Consider the following 20240-nt stretch of genomic DNA (forward strand, 5'->3'; position numbering starts at 1 on the left):
CTCCCACCACATCCTGCCTCTTAAAGCACCCACTTTCTCTTAATGGCGCTATACTAGGGAACCATGTTCCCAGTGTCGTATCCTTGAGGAGAGATCATATCTAAAAGACTCATAACTGGTCAAAGTACTAAAAATAAGTGAATCCTTGGAGCGCATCCTCAAATGGGACATCTATATCAACCTGCCCAAGGTGCAGGAGCATCAACAGAAAGGGACCGGAAAGAATGAAAGAGTCGGAGAATGGGGAAGGAAGCAAGCTTGAAATGCTGTCTTCTGGGTATGACTTGGCCATTGAACTCGTAATTCATCATAGCTGCATTTGCCCGCTACAACTATCAGATTAGCATGATCTGGTCCTCATTCCCGCAGGCAGCATTAATTAGACTCACTGGGTTACAAACAATAACAAAAAAAAAAAGACAAGAGTGGAGAGAGGGATGTGCCTGGAGGGGTGGCTGGGGAGTTGGGGATGCACATGATCAAGACACATTGATTACATGTATGCAATTATCAAAGATGAAATTAAAGATATCCAATTTTAAGAGAGGAGCCCCAGGAGCTGGAGAGATGGTCCGCTGGTTAAGAGCACTTGCTGCTCTTCCAGAGGATCTGGGTTTGGTTCTCAGTTTCCACATGGTATACACAACCATCTTTAACGCTAGTTTCAAGGAACCCAATCCCCTCTCCTGGCCTCTGGAAGCACCACACACCCCCATTGCAAACATACAAACATACAGGCAAAATGCTCATACAAATAAAAGAAAAAATAACTTTTTTTTTTAAAAAAAGGAGATGTGCTCTAAAGCATCTGCAGCCAATGTCTTTTCTCTTGTTAGCCATTTTTGTCTTTGCTCGTCTCCCTAACCCTGTTTGTGGAGACTTCCCTCATTTGTCCTTTGATTTTTGCTATTTCTGTCCCATTTTCTTCACCTTTATATAGGGGAAGAAATGGTCTGCATTGATCACTTCTGTGGAAAGGAAAAAGAGCTATTCTGTTACTTAAAGTCCTTGGCTCAGGGCCTCCCTTTGAGCGCTTTTAACATGCCCCACTTCTTCATGTTATCTTGAAGGAGGAGAGGCCGTGCTATCTTTAATGATTCCTTTAATAATCTTAATTTCTTCCAGCTTCATAGGAATTTGTGTAGTATCTATTTGATCTTGCCAAGTTCCCAAGGTGGTGAGAATGCTCCCCTTTTGATCAGGAGAAAAGCATCTTGGTCATCTGTCTGTTCTAAGGAACCCTGAGACGCCTTGTCAGTCACTTAGCTTTGTGTGCCTTGGGCTCCCCATTGCCACAGAAAGATAAACACCCTCCACTCAAAGCCTGAGTGCTGGGTATGGCAATTTCCAGTATCTTTGCTGCTCTGTCACCTGGATTTCCTGATCAGAAAGATAAGTTTGCGACATCCTTAGTTCATGGACAGCTTGTTCTTTTCATTAGCCTATTTCTGCATCACCTTTTGCAAATTTTGCGCTGGATTATTGGGATAAAAAACATCTGTGTTTCATTGTTCCACTTTAAATACTTTCACACACTTTATGTGGGTTGGCTCCACTGCTGGTGCACCTAACTAAATAACCTCAATCACAGTATCTTTAAAAAGTCGCATACGCAGTACCTCTTGGAGATCCTTATATTTTCCCATGTAATATTTTTAGCAGGAACTCATTGAAAAGTTTATATAGTGAACTTAAACCTTTTCCGTTTTCAAATTTTCTTACATTTTTTTTTAATTTAGCATATGGAGTAATGAGTTTCATCATGCATTTCATGTATGCATGCCACTGTTTGTTGTTAGTCATTCTTCGTCGCCACCCTTCACCCTAAACCCTTCTCTACTTTTTATTGATCCCCCACACCCTGTTTCAGTCATGTTATTTTATTACTCTATCTTTTGTCCCTCCTTTCCATTCCTTTAGACCTCTTCCTCCCTTTTATGATCCCTTTTCTCTCCCCCCTCCACAGACACACAACACACATAGACGGGGGGGGGGGATTTGAACCTATAGCCTACATATGAAAGAAAGCTTACAGAATTTGCTTTTTTTTCAAGTCTTGTTTATTTTAAATAACATAATGGTCTCAAGTTGCATTTATTTTTCTTGTAAAGGTCATGAATCCATTTTCTTTTATGACTGAATAGAAGCCCTTAATGTGTGTATACCATTAGTCTTTACCCATTCACGTATTGATACATATCTAGAATGGTTCCATTTCTTAGGTGTTGTGATGTCTGTAGACCCAAGAGTGCTGTAGATGGATAACGTGATAGTTCTGCTTCCAGTTTTGTGAGGAATCTCCACATAGGCTTCCACAGCTGTTGCTCCAGCTTAGGTTCCCACCAGTAGTGAATAGGGTTTCTCTTTCCTCCGCATAATTCATGGGTGTAACCTTTCCACTAACCCCTTTTATCAAAGTTTACAACAAAGAAATGTTAGCTGTGATGACCTAAATATCCAACAATAGGAGAATGGACAAAGAATTACAATATAGTTGCACAATAGATCTTATATATAACTATTAAAAATTTTTTTTACTAGATTTATTTCTTGTTGCCCACATGATGGGATATTCTTAAGCTCTTGGCTATTTGAGAAGATGATCATGGAGGCCAAGATCCCATACCTGCTTTTAAAAAATGAATGAAGATCGTTCTTTCATAGGCATTGAAAGTTGGCAGGAGTGCTTCAGTAGTTCCCTTTGGCTCTGGAGCATCGTAATCATACTTTTGTATTACCTAATTTTTTCCTTTAATGATAACATATTTTTAACAATGAAGTTAAAACTAAAAAATTTTTAAAGTATATAAAAGGAAATCCACATTGATTGGCCTTTTATACAAATTGAGAAAAGATTGCTACTATTGAAATTATTTAAGCCAACTTAATAATTAGCTTCTTTCGAGTATTATTCCGAAATTTACACAGACTAAACAGCATTCTCCTCTTGTTCTTTTACCTGTTTTGGTAAAGTCATTGCTATTTGCAAATCTTTCCTTTCCCTTCTATTTCTTCTTTGTATTTGTTTAGCTTTCTACCCAGATCCCATGGCTTTCAAAATCCACATTCCTCTCGGGGTCTTACTTCAGTCTTTGGAGACCCAGGGCAATTGAAACGGGCACTTAGAAGCTCCTTATGCTAAAAAGCACCAGCTCTACTTGGGCCCACGAGGCAGCTAAAAGCAGATGAAAGCCTGGCAGCTCTGCCTGTGTTTTATGCCTACACTTTGGCTCAAGGCACGGAGAGATAAGTACTTATCCTTGCCTTTCCTCTGGAGTCACCTTGAATTTCAGGAGGAGCCAGCCACACCTTGCAGGACAGACCCCACCTTTTCCCCCTCCCCCGCCCCATAAAGAAATGGCAACCTCAGCAACAAACGAACTAACAATTTAACGTCTTAAATTGCTCACCATGAAAGACCCAAGTGAGATAATGATGGGTTATGGTGAGTGGTAGCACCCTTGACCAGACACTTTAATTATGCATATCTCCTGCCCCCTATTTAAATGTGAACTCATGTCAGCACCCCAAAGATGGGCTTGGAGTCACTGAACTTCCCCTAAAGAGACTTAATGAATTAGACTCCTTTCTCTATTACCCCCATCTCTTTAATTCGCACACATAGAAGAATGGCGAACATAGCTAACTAAGGCAGCCGGAGTCAGGCTTTATGCTGAGAACACTGGTAATATTGTTGTACTTTTGTTCTCCCGGCCTTATGGAGTTTCTATGTACTTGTTTTGTAGGGAGCTAATTCTAGTAACTACACAAGATTTACTGGGGTGTTAGAATCTTAAAATGCTTTAACACGCATAACATTATTTAATTTTTCCCAGTTGGTCTTTTCAGAAAGAGGATAAAACCTTATTAACCTTATTTGACAAAGGACAAACTTAAGCTTCTCCATGCTTGCCTTCACCAGGACCACACAGGTAGAAAGTGGTCACAACATAGGTAAGTGAGTTTCCAAACTCAGTGGTTTCCTTTCTACTCTTCCATCCTACTTACAAGCAGAGTTATGAGATAGGAGATTACCATAGTTCAGAATAAAAGCAGGTCCACTGAACACCCAAAGGGCACCCAGGAAGGAAGAGAAGCCAAGGTAATGTTATGTTAAAGGGGCAGCTGTGGGATGCAGAGATATCTCAGTGATTAAGGGCACTGGCTGCCCTTCCAGAGGATCTGGGTTTATTTCCCAGCACCGGCAGGGATGCCTTACAACCATTTTTAACTCCAGTCCCAAGAGATCTAGTGTTCTCTTCTGGCCTCTTTGGGTATTACACACATGGGGTGCCCTGAAATGCATACAGGCAAAACACCTATATACATAAAATGGACAATAAAACGAAAAAAAAGCATAAGCAAAAACAAAACAAAACAGGAAGGGGCAGTTTGACCCAGGCAGAGAGCAGCTCTGAGCTATCCATGGTCCTGAGATCGCCTGCTGGAGCCCACACTGACCCCTTAGCTCACCAGAGCCCCGCCCACCTGCTTATCTCTGTTCTGTTCCAGCATGGCTTTTGAGTTCCACTCACCATTCTGTCTCACGTCCCTGCTGTTTCTCTTGTTTGTTGTCCTTCTAGCCAGTGTCAAGATACAAGTCTATTGGTATACAATGTATAAATTTGTATCCTGCTTGACTGCCATTCTTGAATTTAAGGGGCAAACCCAGACTTAATAAATAATGAATTACTCTGTTCATCTTCAATTTTGAAAAAAGAAACTAAGTAACAATTTAGTTGTTATTCTTAACGTTCTGAGCACTTGTGCTATTTATCCCATGTATTAAACTTCTACTCCACCAACTTTTGTGTTTTTCTCTTCTAGGCTTTTTCTTTTTAATGTTGCCTTCTCATCTCTCCTTGTTTCTCAGGCTTTCCGAAATGCCTTACTTCTATTGTTATTTTCCTCCTACTGGGTTTTGGGGTCGAGGGACAAATGTCTTAGTCTTTCTTTTTCTTTTTCTTTTAAATTTATTTATTATGTATATGGCGTTCTGCCTGCATGTATTCCTGCAAGCCAGAAGAGGGCACCAAATCTTATTACAGATTGTTGTGAGCCACCATGTGGTTGCTGGGAACTGAACTCAGGACCTTTGGGAGAACAAGCAAAGCTCTTAGCCACTGAGCCATCTCTCTAGCCCAAGTCTTAGTTTTTCTTTGCCTTGATGGATTTAACTCAGTATTTCTTGAGAGGGGAACCCAAAATCTCCTGTGACATTTAGATTTCCCCGTTCCATTTCTCTTTCTTTTGCTTTGGATGAGGCCTTTCACAGTCTGATTCTCCTTGCTAAGGACTTAGAGACTTATGACTTCAATACAACTCTGGCTAGTCAGCCCATGAAAAAGCTTGTGCCGACCCAAGACTCTGCCATCACTGTGCTTCTTGGTGTCTTAGCTCCATTGAACTGTGTGTGGTCCATAATCACATGATGCTCTTGCATTCACACCCCCTCTTCTCCTACCCTCCTCCTCTTCCTCTTCATCTTCCACTTCAAACCCAGGTTTCCTTTGCTCCTCCTCTGGATAGCTTGTTTGAATTGCTTCTAGAATTCCCATGGTTCTGTAATTTGAATATCACTAACATTCCTGCTCTTCTTCTATCCTCTTCCCTGATTTCTAAAGAATCATGTATTTCCCTATCAGAACTGGTCATTTATGAATCAAAGCCCGTGTAACTCTAGTGATAGCATTTGTAAGCGAGCCCGTTTTACTCATCTGGAAACTGAGCTCAAAAACAAATTCAGCAACCAGGGTGTGGAGGCTATGGCAGAAACCTTGTCTGGAGACATCCATGTAGCGATTCAGTTCCACGGATACCTCTAGAATCCCTTCTTTGTGCAAAGCACGAAAGACACCACACAGAAAGAAAGGGGATTCTCTATTGTTTCCTGAAGCTTCCATGGAAACCAGGAAGTCAAGAAATTCCCTAGTCACACAGCTCCAAGGCTCTGCGTTCAGTACCAAGTGTCAGATCCAAGAAAAAGAAAATTCTTGAATTACTTATACTATAGAGTAGGAGGAGTTGACACAAGTAATTGATTGGACAGAGGAACTTGAAATAGGCATAGGAAAACATGAAGACCTTGAAGGAGGAATTTATTGTGCATTTGGAGCATGTTTGACTTGGGGGTAAGAGACTGAAAAAGCGGGCACATTTGCAGAGATAACCTAGGGCCGTCTGAAGTAAGTTCTTTTAAGTCTAGTTAGTTCGGAGGTGAGTGATACCTAACCTCGTATATAAACATAGAACTTAGGTGGAATTTTGCAAATGTTAGTGCCAACTCAGGCACATGAATGAACTTACCAAAACTGGAGGTCTAGGTCAAAGCAAGATCCCTTAAGAAGGAGCTGGCAGCAGTTCTGAATTGTGTGTGTGTATGTGTGTGTGCTTGTGTTGTTTGTGTGTGTATGTGTGTGTGTACGTGTATGTGTGTGTTGCTGCTGTTACTGATATTGTTTTTGACTGGAGAGCTCCTTCTCCTGTTTCAAAGGGGACATACACTGCCTAGGGCCTTCTCTTGGATCCCTTGGAGAACGTCCTGAATATGAAATAAAATGTTTATGTTTTTCAGCATGGAATTTTTGCAGACATTAGGGTATTGTGATGCTGATTAAAAAGAATTCCTGCAAACGCTTTAAGCTGCTAGAACAATGAAACGGGGCTGGGGCTGGTGATAAAGGTGAAGTTTAGATACAAAGCAAATAGCTGAATTTTCTAAGGCATACGGTATCTTGTGACTAAAAATAGCCACCTGTTTCAGGTTGGGTCCCAAATTGGAAGAGCTTTTCACATGCCAGATTCACCCAGTAGCCATGGCAACAGCCATCCCTGAGCAAATGTGGAGAGATGTTTTTGAAATAGGGCTGGAAAAGGAAGTGGACGTGAGAGTCTCTAGGTGAGGGGTGAGCCTCCCTGCTCCTCCCTGGGGCTGAAGTCACAGCTGTCTCTCTCATTGCGCAGCACTCTAATTTTCTAGTCATATGTTTCTATTTTCTCTGTAGATGTGGCTTGTGAAGCCAGCCAGTGCCTTTCCAATGGGGATGGAGAGGAAAGGGCTGGACAGCCCACTGGATAGGCTAGGCTGCTCGGGGACCTTGGGGCTTCGGAAGGAGGGAAGTGGTCAGAGTTGAGTGTGTTCCGTGCTATTTTGTTATCTGTTTTACTTGTCATAGATGTTCTTAAAACATATTTCATGTGGTTTTGGTGTGTGTGTGTGTATGTGTGTGCGTGTGTGTGTTTATGGAGTCCAGAGGATAACTTCTCATTTATTCCTTTGCGGCCATCCACTTTTGCTTTTTTGTTTTTGAGATAGGAGGTCTCACTGGTCTGGGACTTCTCAGTTAGGCTAGATTGGCTGACCAATGAACTGTAGAGATCCTCTTGTCTCTACCTCCCCAGGACTGGAGTTGTAAGCTTGCACAACACCACAACTGGCTTTTTGTGTGAGCTCCAGGGATTGAACTTGGGTTCTCGTGCTTATGTGGCAAGCACCTTACAAATTGTCTCCCTAGCCCCTTACAATGGTTCTTATTTGTCACTTCCTGGAGACAGTGCTGGGTCCCAAGCCTGTGTCCTTTGGTTTCCAAGCTCTGGATTCCTTGCAAACACCCTGAGGACAGAAGGACCTCTGCTGGATACCTCCCTAGTTGCATAATTCTCCAGCCTCTCACAGAGTCGCCTGGGAGGTAGAGCAGCATAGACTTCTCCGAAAGACTGCAGGAAAGGTGTTCCTAATACCCTCCAGCCAACTCTTAGCGTCTCCAGCTCTGACCATTGCTTGGAAGGTGTTGAGCAGGGTTCTGCGGTACCTTCCACTTGGAAGACAGTTGCCGTTGCAGATTATGAAGGGATCAGCACTGATCGTAGTGATCAGGGTGTGCTGTTCGGTATATGAAGAGCATGTAGGTGACTAAAGGTCCTAGAGATGGCCTTGGAGCCAAGGACAGGCGTGTGAAGATGTGGAGTCAGAGTCTGCCGGTGTGTTCTCAAGACAGCTACATTAGGAAGACATTTGGTCCTCAGAGAGAACTCTAAAATCAGAATAATGGTCAGGTGAGTCAGGATAGTTTTTCTGAAGACAAAGTCAGGAGTCACTGTGGCATTCAAGCCTCTCTATTGGGCGACATCTGAATGCCCTGAGCCGTCAAGGAAGACCCCTTCCTGATTTACAGAGTGCTGGATCTGGGCCATTACGGTTATGCAGAAACTTTCCCAGCATTCTCCTTTCCACCCTCTTACTTACCAGATACAGAAAGTTTGTATTTGTCAAGCATCTGTATCTGTGTGTCCTTTAGAGTATAGGAAGCTCTAGACTCTAGACTTACTCATTTGTTCATTCATTCATTCATTCATTCATTCATTCTGAAAAGCCATCCCAAGAAGTACTGTGTGCCAGGCATTGTGCTGTGTGCTTCACGATCCCTGTCTTCATGCACCTTGCATTTGGATAAGAAGGGAAATCCTTATTGTTGGATGGTTCATGATGAAGGGAACCACCCAGGACCAGTAATCTGGGTTAGTTCATCAGTGTATTAACTATGTTTTTCTTCCATTCTTTCTTCTTAAAGTACTGCCATGAAGATTTTTCTGGGGCTGGCCAGAGAGACAGCCTCTCTAGGCCAGCCAATTCCTTGACCTAACAAAGGAGTCCATGAAAATCAACCAACTCAGAGCCCAGAAGGGTCAAAACTGTTCCCTTCAGAACTCCCAGATTGAACTACCTTTCTGCACCCCAAATCACTTAAGGGCAAGACAGCAAGCAGGCCAAGGAGCAGGCCATGTGCCCTTAAGAACTCAGAAGAATCAAAGGAAGCAGCCAGGGAAGCATCCAATTGGTCTGCTCACTGTGTATCGCCATCATTCCTTCAAGTATCCATAGTAGAATCCATGCTGTCCTCCACCCTGGCAAGCCCTGTTGCCTCCCGTGTGGTCGTGCAGGTTCTGGTGGCCCTTTCCTCTTAGAAATTGTTTTGACAGTAGTTACCTAATCTATGGGACTCAGCAAAAAGCCAAAACCAATAATGATAAAAAAATCTCTGTTTTATGAGTTCAAACCCCAGAGGCAAAACTCCTATAATCAAACTCGTGTCAGTCACTCGCTGAGTCATAGCTGCAGTTTTTCACCTCAAAATACAACAACAAAACTCTATACCAGAAGGTGGTTGGCGGAATTAAATGAGGTCATCCATAGAAAGCATTTAATTACAACTGCCGTGTGTAAGTTCTATAGAAATGGCACCTATAGACTATTGAACATATATTATTCATTTTACATACCAACCACAGTTCTCCTTCTCTCCCCTCCTCCCCCTCCCCCTTCATCCCCCCAACCCACCCTCATGTACTTCTCAGAAAGGATAAAGCCTCCCATGGGGAGTCACCAAAGTAACCCATGTATTTTGAAGCCTAGAGCCAGATGAAACTTTCTGGAAGTTTTTGTCTTTGTGTTTATGCTCTCACTTATTCCCATAGCTCTGTGTAGGTGGGTGGTAGTGGGCACTTGTTTCTGTGGACAAGGAAATTGAGAATCAAAGAGTGCTATCAAAGGGTTGGATTAGCACCTCACTCTGGCAGCAATGAGTCCTTCTTCCAGATCAGACGTGCTGTGTCTAGTACCTGGCTTTCGGATAGATCAGGTGTAGGAGCGGGCTCCATCACCGATTAGCCTGCTGAAAACCGAGGAGGCTGCCTGAGGTTTTAAACAAAGAGGTTTAATCAAAACGGGTTAGAGTAAGAGGGAAATAAGCATTTCTACACACTCTTTTTCTTTCTTTCCCCTTCTCTTCTATTATTTTGAACCAGAGCCTTGCTGGGCTATATAGCCCGGGATAACCTCAACCTCGAGATCTCTCTGAACTGGGATTATAGGTCAGTGCCAGCACACCTTACTAGTATTTCTACTTTTCTATAAGGCAAATCTCAGGTAAGAAAGAGGTTCATGTACATGACTGCTCATCAAAATGCTGCCTGAATAATAGAATTCAGTAGAAAATGATATGCTCCATAACAGGGAAATAAAAAACAAAGAAGTGTTATATTTCTACATGATGGGGTGATATATAACCATTAAAAATGGCGTTTACAGAGTACAAAACATAAACTGGGTTTACTGTTCGATCAATAAACATGCCTTCTCTCCCTCTTAAAAGCTAATGTTTCATTTTATCACGGTTGTATACGGCTTAAAGATGCAGCAAGTGTCACCAGACTCCTTAGGAAAAACTAAGAGTTCCCCAGCCACACCTCTCTAGAGACAACTGTTTCCAGCTCCTTTAGCTGAATATTTAGCTTTCTTTTTTTTCTTTTATTCCCTTTCTAAATATCTGGATCATGTTTTGTATTTTATTTCATGCACCTAAAATAATAGCATTTAAATGTTCTTCTGGGGCCAAGGTGATGTCTCCTTCAGTAAAGGCTTGAGCACGAGGACCTGAGTTGGACCCTCAGAACCATGTGAACAAGGCTGAGATTATAAGTGTGTGTGTGGTGGTACAGTGTGGAGACAGGAGGGTACCTGAGAATCGATAGTCAGCATGGCTAGCGTATTCCGTAGACTCTGGACTAGTGAGAATCGATGGTCAGCAGGGCTAGCCTATCATTGGGTAGACTCTGGACCAGTGAAACTCTGTCTCAAAGTAACATAGATAGTGCGTGGGGGAACAACCCGAGTTTGAACTCTGCCTTCTACATGCATGCTCACACACATACACGTGTGCTCACATGAACACACACAAATGCTGCTTTTAGAGTATTTGACACTCTGAAGTTTGCGGTTCTGTCTCCCCCGCAGAAAATCTCTCCAAGTGTGAAGAATGGGAAGAAATGCTTGCTGCCTGCAAGAGAAGCTCGTGGGAGTCCAGTGAGAACCGCAGGAGGAGAGGACCAGGGAGGACACGGCCTTCCAGGTGGTTTCCAAAGAGCAGAATTATTAGCCACTCCCCCGCCCGCCTCTCAGACTTTTCCATGATGACTGCTCCTTTCTCTTATAATGGATAAAACATTTGGTTCTGAAAACTAACGAAAATCCTCCTTGCTCTCCACAGGCTGTAAAGTCAGACTCCCACAGGACCTAGGGTACCTTCATCAGCTTCTCAGAAGTGGTCGTTCCCTTCCCTCTGTGGGCTTGAGCAGCACTGGGGGTTCTGCTCCTTGCAGGGTAGACGGGGAGGGGAAGGGGGGGCTACTGCAGGCAGATCTAGGAGTAAATCATTGGGCGCTTTGGATCTTCTGCTGGCATTTGACTCTTCTGCAGAGTCTGAGCTAGTCCCACAGAGACACTCACATCTGAGATGTGGGTGGCCAGCTCTGAGCCAGGCAATGGCCTGCTTCATGCCTCAGCTTCCCGGATCCAGGTTCCTGACTTTTCTTTCACTGTGACAAGGTACTTTGATAGACAACTTAGGGGGGAAAGGACTTACTTTAACTCATGGTTTTGGGGGATACAATCTATGATGGCAGTTGAGGAAGTTAGTTTCAAAATGGCTAGGACATCAAGCAGAGAGCTAGGTGGATGAGTACGGCTGTTAAAGACCCCGCCCACCCATGATGGGCTACATCCACCAATGCTCTATATCACAGAGGGTCTATAAAATCTCCAAACCGCACTACCAGATAGGGCTGAGTGACCAAAATGCAAACCTAGGAGAAACATTCTGCATTCAAACTAGCACCAGCTACTGCAAGCTACAGAAGATTTAGCCCAGTGTGACTCCACTCAGAAGAATCGGGTCCTGGCAGGAGAAGCAGGTAGCAGGCAAATGGCAGAGGCTTATGGGGCAGGGTTGGCTAAGAATGAGGCATACAAGAAAGGAAAAGAAGAGAGATTAAAAACAATGAGATCCCTTAGACCCTGGGAAAGGAAAACAATAACTCAGGGCAATGGTTCTCAACCTGCAGGTTACAACCCTTTGGGCTGAATATCATATAGCCTACATTTCAGATATTTACCTTACAATTCATAACAAGAACAAAATTATGGCTATGAAGTAGCAGCAAAAATAACTTTATGGTTGGTGGTCACCACACATGAGGGACTATATTAAGGGGTCACAGCATTAGAAAGGGAGGGAATCACTGGCTCAGTGTCTCAGCTGTAACATGTGCCAAAGGGGACAAAAGCATTTCTTCAAGGACAAGAAGGAAAAGAATTTCTAGGTAGAGGAGACAGTCTACATTTAGCCTAGCTGCGTAAGAGGGGTGCTTGGTTGGGTGCCTGGGAACTAATAAGATTCCAGGCTGTTGGCTACTATTGATGACCATACTTCTATTTCCAGATATTTCCACACTAGGAGCACAAGTGCTGATGGGAGTAAAATGTGGAAACAGCCCACATGTGCATGAATTGATGAGTGAATAAATAAAGTGTGTCTTATGAAAAAATGAATTATTAAATGACCATTAAAATAGATGAAATTCTGTATATATATAATATATATATATATATATATATATAGAGAGAGAGAGAGAGAGAGAGAGAGAGAGAGAACAAATGAACCTTAAAACCATTATGCTAAGTGAAATAAGCCAGGCACAAAACAACAAATATATATGATTCTGCTTGCATGAAGAACTCAGAATGGGCACATTTACATGGAGAGAAAATGAATAGTGGCTACCAAAGCCTGGAGGGAAGGGTAACGGGGAGTTACTATTTAAGGAATGCAGAGGCCCCATTAGAGAGGAAGAAAAAGTTTTGGAGATAAATATAGTAATGGTTGAGTAAATGCACTTGATACTGCTGAATTTTGCTCTTAAGATGACTAAAATAGTAAAGTTTCTGCCATGCGTAATTGGCACAACTTTAGAAATTCCTATTTTCACAGAGCTTTTGTGAGGAGGCAGTCAATGGACAGAGATTTGATTAGACTATCACATTATGATAAGCACAGTGAAGGAAGAAAGCAGAGAGGGAGGGGGTGCGGAGGCACCATTTTGGGAGACTCGACAGAAGCTTCCAATAGCAGCATGGCACCTTTTGAGGAGCGAGAGTGAGAAAAGAACGTGAGAGGTGAGGGTCCTGGGTTACATGACGGAGGACCCCGAGTATTATCATAAGGTCTTTTGGCTCTATCCTGTGGGATTTAAGGAAAGGCAGTGGTTATCTTTGGCCAGTGCACCAGAGGCTGACCAAATGCAGAACACAATACAAGAGGATATTTAAACTCTTCTGGTCAGGGAGGAAGAAGGCATCGGATTGGGCAGCAGAAAAGTATTGCAGATGTGGAACTGGTAAGTCTCAGGTACTGATCAGAGGTGAGAAGTGAGGGAGGAAGAGAGACCAGGCTTCTTGCTTGGGACATCAGGTGGCTGGTGATACAGTAGTTAAGCCAGGGATTGTAGCTGGGAAAAAAAGACATTAGTTTCAACACGGAACATGCAATTTTGGAAGGTTCAGGGAACCCATCAGTAGGTAGCTCTGTGAAGGAACAAGCAAAAGAATGGAAGAAAATCCCCCAGCCATTCACCTGACAGGAGACTAATATCGGATGACATCATCCTTAAAAAATTAATGACAAAAGAACAGTATGCCAATTAACAAAGGGGCTGCCCACATCTCAAAAGATGTATAAGTAGCCAGCGTCATGGGCACACACACTGCTGGAATTTTGTCTGTTGTGCAAACCCAAATTACACGGTGGAAGCAATGTCTGCTAGTCTCCCCACTGTGAAGATAGGCTTCGGTCCTCTTGGGACTAGTTATTTCTATGGCGTTTGTCTGAGGCGATTTTCTGTTTTGATTATTCTTTCTGTGTTTGTTAATTCCGATGCCACTGTATGGAAAAGTTTTCCTTCTTTGGCACTAATGTATGCATTCGAGGGTTTGTCAATGTCACGGCAAACGTGTGGCTCTCTGAGTCATGCCTCCAATTTGGGGGAACTCCTTTGGAGGGGGCATCCATGCCATGCGGGCCGGGCCCCCATCATTTGCGGTGCTTCTTTGCTGGTTGGACCTGAGATGCTTTGTTGCTCCAGATGTGGGGGCAACTGGACTTGGGTTCTCATTTCCCTGGGGAATCATTCCTTTTTGGCTCTGTTTACTGACTGAGTTAGGCAATGACATTTGTTGTGTTAAGACTCTCTCTCTCTCTCTCTCTCTCTCTCTCTCTCTCTCTCTCTCTCTCTCTCTCTCTCTCCATCCTATGTTAATGCTCATACCTTAAGTTACCACTTAATACTGTTTTTAGTTTTCTCTTTTTCTTATATTTAACTCTTTTCAGTGACACTGGGGAATCTAGCTTTACTTGTCTGAAATAGACATGTTTGCTTAATTATAACATACATACTGAATTGTTGGCACATATTTTCCTGAGAGATAAAATAGCAGCCCCCTTGTATGCATAGTCCTCCTTGTCTTCAGTCTGAGAGTTGTCACAATGAGATTTCAAATATATCTAGATGAATTCTTCTCCTCTCTGCTCTTTCAAGTATGGTTATATATTTGTCTGCAACAGCACTGGGTTCTTTTGTTAGAGTGTATGAGTTGAGGTTCTATCTGCAGTGTTTATATAGCATACTTGGCTCTTTCTAGATTTATGTGTGTACTCTGGAGACTCATGAAGCATCGCCTTCTGGGAGTGGGAATCGTACAAAAGTCTCCCCCAGAGAACTGTCGCTTCCTCATTCCAGGTACCCCAGTTTGCTCCCCAGGGCAATGGGCATGTCTTAAACTGGTCTATGTGCTAAGGGGAAAACTGAATGGGAAGAGAATGAGGGCCACATTTGAGCAAAGGGCTAATGAGGAAGGAAGCGCTCTGTGAAAGGCAGAGCGGGAGCAGATGAGGGAGGTTCATAGGTGGGGGAGACTGCAAGTGGAGGTTCATGTTTCATGTTTGGGGCATTAGTCAGGTTTACTCCACTGTCACTGATGCCAGCTTATGAAAACAAAGGGGTTTCCTTTATGAACGAGTTTTATATTTTTCCAGTACAGGGTTACACAAGGCTGCTTTCATGCAAGTCTGTAACGTACTTGGGTTTATCTTCCCATACTCTGCCGCCGTCGCCTTCACCTCCTCCCGTTTGTTCTCCAAACAGTTTTGTTTTCGCTTTCACGTTATTAGCTCACACATGATCTTATGCACCTATAACACCCATGACCAATAAGCAAGAGAAAACATGGTATATCTGTCTGTTAATGTCTTAATTCGTTTAAGAGTGAAAGATTCATGGTGGCGCGACCCTGGCAGGTCCCAGGTGACAGGGAAGCTCGGCAGAATGACAACAGACATGCCATATCCAGCTGCATCCACATTTTTGCAAAAGATATAGCTTCACTCTGTTCTGCAACTCAATACATTCATATATAGAGAAAAAGATTGCTTTGGCCTCAGAATTTTGAAGGGTTCTTCCACACTGGGTAGGCCCACTGTTCCACGCTTGGGCTTTTTAGGAAGGAGTACCTCATTATAGCAGGCGTGTGGGAGCAGGGCTGTTCAGGTCACCTCAAAGATGGGGAAGAAGAAAAGGCTAAGTCCCATTATTCTCAGCAAGGGCACATCTCCCAAGCCCTCCCACCAGGCTCCATTTTCTCAAGGTTCCACTGTCACCTGGGTGTACCGCCGGGAAGTCCAAGTCCTTGCATGGACCAGTGGGAACACTCTAGATAAAAACAAGAACATGAGTGATGCCTCTTTTCGCAGAAAGGAGAAGCAATTGTCCATTGGGATCAAAGGCAGAGGGGGAGGGAGAAGGGGCTCTAAGTGTGAGTAGAAAATTATAGTTTAAGGAAGGCAGGGACAGCAGATGCAGGCCAGGACACTCTAAGGGACCGTGACCAGAGGAACCTGTGAACATGAGTCTGGAAAAATAATATTTTTAAATTTGGGGAGTGTGTGTGTGCACACACAGTGGTTTGAATGAGAATGATCTCCATAGACTCAGATGCTTCAATGCTTGGTCCTAGTTGGTGGGCACTGTTTGGGAAAGATTGAGAAATGTGGTTTTGTTGAGAGAAGTGTGTCATGGAGACTTCTAAAGCTTCTAGTCATTTCTGGTGTGTTGTCTGCTTCCAGTTTGTGGCTCAGAACGTGATCTCTCACCTGCTGTGCCAGGGCCATGCCTGCCTGAGTGCCGGCTGCTATATTCCATGATAGTGATGGACCCATAGCCCTCAGGAACTGTAAACCTCAAATAAATCCTTCCTTCAATAAGTTGCCTAGGTCGTGGTGTTTTATTGTAGCAATCGAAAAGTTACTAACATGGCATGAAGCGGGGGCATCCTGGCTGGATAAAGTAAATTAGGAGAGATTAAAGATAGTCCTGTTTGGGAAGAATATAGGATGTGCCTGGAGAGGTGCCTGTTTTAACTTTAAGAATGAAGCCAAGCCAAACTGAAGGTACAATTCAGTCATTCACCAAACCTGGAGCACACGCTCTGCTGTCCAGATTGTGTGCCAGCTGGGCGTGCTGCACTGTCTTGCAGGAGTTAATGTTTTGCTCACTTTTTGGACACTGTTCATGGATCCTATATGACATGTGCCGTGAAGTCTTTAATTCCACAGTCTCCAGTGGTAGAGGTTTGTTCAGAGTCCCTTTGGGAGACTTAGGAGAAGTGACTTAGCTTGCTTAAGTCAGACCACTTGGTCACTAGTAGAACCAGAAGTCCAGTCACTGTAAGTAGCTCCTACATGCATATTCTAAGTGCTCTTCAGAAACGTGAGGGTTTTGAAGTGCAGTGAAGTTGTCTAGACCAGGAAACCAGGGAATGAAGACTGTCACCTATATGGATGCAGAAACATCCGGGACAGAGGCCGGAGTCAACTTAAAGAGGAGGGCTGTGACCCAAGCGTTAGGGTAATATGTTTTCCTATTTTTGGGTTCACAGACCTCTACCTTGTGAGCCTGGAGCACTCATTACTTTTTGTTGTTATTGCTGTGATAAAATGCTATCACCAAAAGTGAATTATAGAAGAAAGATTAGAGAGGGCTGCTGGGCGGTGGTGGCGCACGCCTTTAACCCCAGAATTTGGGAGGCAGAGGCAGACAGATCTTGGTGAGTTCGAGGCCAATCTGGTCTACAAGGCAAGTTCCAGGACAGCCAATACTGTTACACAGAAAAACCCTGTCGGAAAAAAGAAAGATTGGAGAGGACTATTTTATAATGGCAGAGGGTGACATGGTGGCACAAGGAAGAAGACTTATTTTTTCAACCATAGATATGAATCAGAGACAGAGCTGCATGTGGGGTGAGGCTGCATACCCTCAAAACCTCCCCCTAGTGATTTCCTCCAGCAGGGCTCCAGCTCTTAACAGTTCCGTCACCTCCCCAAACATTGCCACCCCTGGGGACCAATTGTTCAAACATCTGAGCCTGTAGGGGACACTGTTCATTTAAGCGACTACAGATGGGATGGATGGGTCAATTCTTCCCTGACAGTGAAGTTCTGTTCTATACCCTGGGACAAAACTAGTGTACAGAGGGGTCTTTATTCAGGGTAGTCAGTTGACTGCAGCCTCAGCTTTGGGTGCCTTTTCAGGTGGCTCCAGCTTGGACCTTTTCCTGTCTGTCTCAGGTAGGTGCCACCCTCCGTGGGGGAGGAGATTGGAGTCCTAAGGATGCCCTTGAGTTGATCTTTAAGTCTTAGTCCAAATTTGAGGTTCTGTGTCCTCCCCCGTGTGTCGCCATCTGGTCCTGTCTGGACCCCCCTTTCTCTGCTCACCCCACATCAGTTAGGGGGCTGAGAGGCTTGTTGGTAGGTGAAAAGACCTGGAAAACACAGACCTAGAAAGACACGAACCCAGATAGTGGTCTCTTTACAAGGCAGCAATGAGGTCCTGGGAAAGTGTGCCCCCCATCCTGGCAGTTCCCGCTCCTCTATGACTGAAGCAAGTCTTCACTGCTCAGTATCTTCCTGCTTCAGGGTAACAGAAAGTCTGCCTATGTCTCTCCAGCATCCCAGACCTGCTTCCTGTGCCCTCCTGCGCTTGCCCTGCCTGGACCCCAGCTTGTATCCACACAGTTAGCTTTAGAAAATTCCTTGCTCTTGACCTGTGACAAGGTTGGAGTCACCCCAATTTTGTTCCTATGTGGGCAGGATCTTTGGCTTCTACCTGCTCAATTCTCCACCATCTTCATACAGAAGTTTTTCCCTCAAGATTAAAGGCTCAACCAGGGCAGTCCAGGCTGGTCTGTCTAAGAAGCTAGGGATACCATGGTGCGTGAATACATGCAGCCATGAATGATGTAGTTACTAATTATAGTGTGTGTGGGGGGGTGGGAGTTAGGGTGTGTCTGGAATTCTGAGAAATAAACAGAAGAACTCTGCCAACTTATAGTCCCTGGACCCTGGCTTTTACTTTTCTTCCCACCTGGGGACATGCTAAAGCCAGCACTGAGCTCATCCCAGTGATGTCCCCCAGAATGCAGAACATTAACTAAGTGGCCATCCCATGGCATCCCAGACAGGCCTGTGGCAGACACCACCATTCTTTCTGGCACAACAGATGCTCTTGTGGAAGATTTCAGGGCCTGCAACAGAAAGGTGGGCTGGGGGTTGTGGGGAACATAGTAATTTGCAAAACCTGCACGAGACCCTCGGTTGCCCTTTGACCTTGTCTGTGATTCTTTCTGCTTCCTCCCAGACAACATTTCCCAGCTGGATCATAAATAAAAGAATAGTATAGCCACATGTTTATAGTCTCTATGAATCACTGATGACAAATTTTCCCCATTTTGTCACCCCAAATAGTTTTCTCTCTAGCCTCCCAGCAAGAGCTCGGCACCAACCAGTCATTTAAATGAAAGTATACATTTTTATTGCTAAAAAATTCCTTGTCTAACATGGGACAAAACTTCACAAATACAAATATTTAACTGAAGAACAACCAATTTTTTTTGTTTTGATTTGCATCCAGCTCAAGAGAGTCAGATGTTTCCCACCTAATCTCTGGGCTGCTAGGACTCTGTGGTCTGTTCTCTTACACCCAGGCAGATTTTAAAGTTAAAAAAAAAATAGTCTCCCAGAGTGAGAGGTATTGTTCTCATTTCTTTCCTCTGTGTTGGTTGGCTGTGTCCCCTTAGTAAAGCAATGGTCCCCGGTATTTTGGTTACATATCATTATGTTTCATTTAGTAAACCAAACTTACCCAAAAGGAGGGTGTGACAGCCAGATCCCAGCACCTCACAATCTGTGACACGTTCTTATTTAATACTAATTTCACCCTGTAAAACTTGGCCTCTGGGCTTTGCTTTTCTCTGTGATCAGCATTCTTTACCTCGCTCCAAAGACTCTATCGCTCATGCATAGCTCACATGACTTATTGCATTGCCTTGGAGGAATTTTCTTCTGTGGTATGCTTCTAAAAGATGCAACTGACTCCCAAGTAAAACCACAAAGAGACAGAGGAGAGGAAGAGGAGGGGGTTCTGAGAAGAGATGGGGGCAGTGAAGGCAGAAAAGATCTGAGGATATCGTTGAACGAAAAGACAAGATTTTCTGCAATTATCGTTTCCAATGTGCTGAGAAATGAATGGATAAAACTATTAGGTAAAGGAGGAAGGGTTTGGGTCCGATGGCCTCTGTGTGTGTGTGTGTGTGTGTGTGTGTGTGTGTGTGTGTGTGTGTGTGTGTGTGTGTGTGAAGAGGCAACAGAGAATGGACTGAGGGGTATGGTGATCTGAAAGACAACACCCATGCTGGAGAAAGTGCCCAGAGGCCAGCGGGCTTCTGCAAAGCCTCCTGGAGGGGCTGGGGAGCCTTCATCTCCTCTGGCCTGACTGAGGCTCAGTGTTAACTCAGGATTAGCGCCTTCTACTTTTCATCACCCAGTGGCCCCTGTTAGGTCTGGTCCCCTCTCCAGCCTCTCACTGCAGTGAGTATGTTTATGAAAGACCCAAAGCTGGGCAGAACACAACCAGATGAACCATGCAGTGTTATTTACCCAAGACAGCCCAGGACGCTGTTCTGGCTTTGTCCTGCTCCCAGGAGCAAGGGACTTTTTGCCTCTGCATCTCCACCCGTGGCATGTTTTGACCTTGGACTCAAGCAAGTTCCCAGGAGCCAGGCTTTGCTGCCTGCCAATTGCCGATGCTGATTTTACACATTCCGATTCATTTCGTTTTTAACGAGTATTTATTCTAGTTATAAAATAGCAACTGCGGGGCAGTAAACTCACAATCACATGACTGGATACGTGCTTCAATTTTCTGAGGGTCTTTATGCAGAACCAGCATTTTAATCTCTTATTAACCCCTGTCCTGGGTCAAGCGCTTCACAAGGATTAAGCGCTTGCTGTATGCAAAAC

The sequence above is a fragment of the Arvicola amphibius genome, chromosome 2 (assembly GCF_903992535.2).
Source record: "Arvicola amphibius chromosome 2, mArvAmp1.2, whole genome shotgun sequence".
Lineage (NCBI taxonomy): Eukaryota > Metazoa > Chordata > Mammalia > Rodentia > Cricetidae > Arvicola > Arvicola amphibius.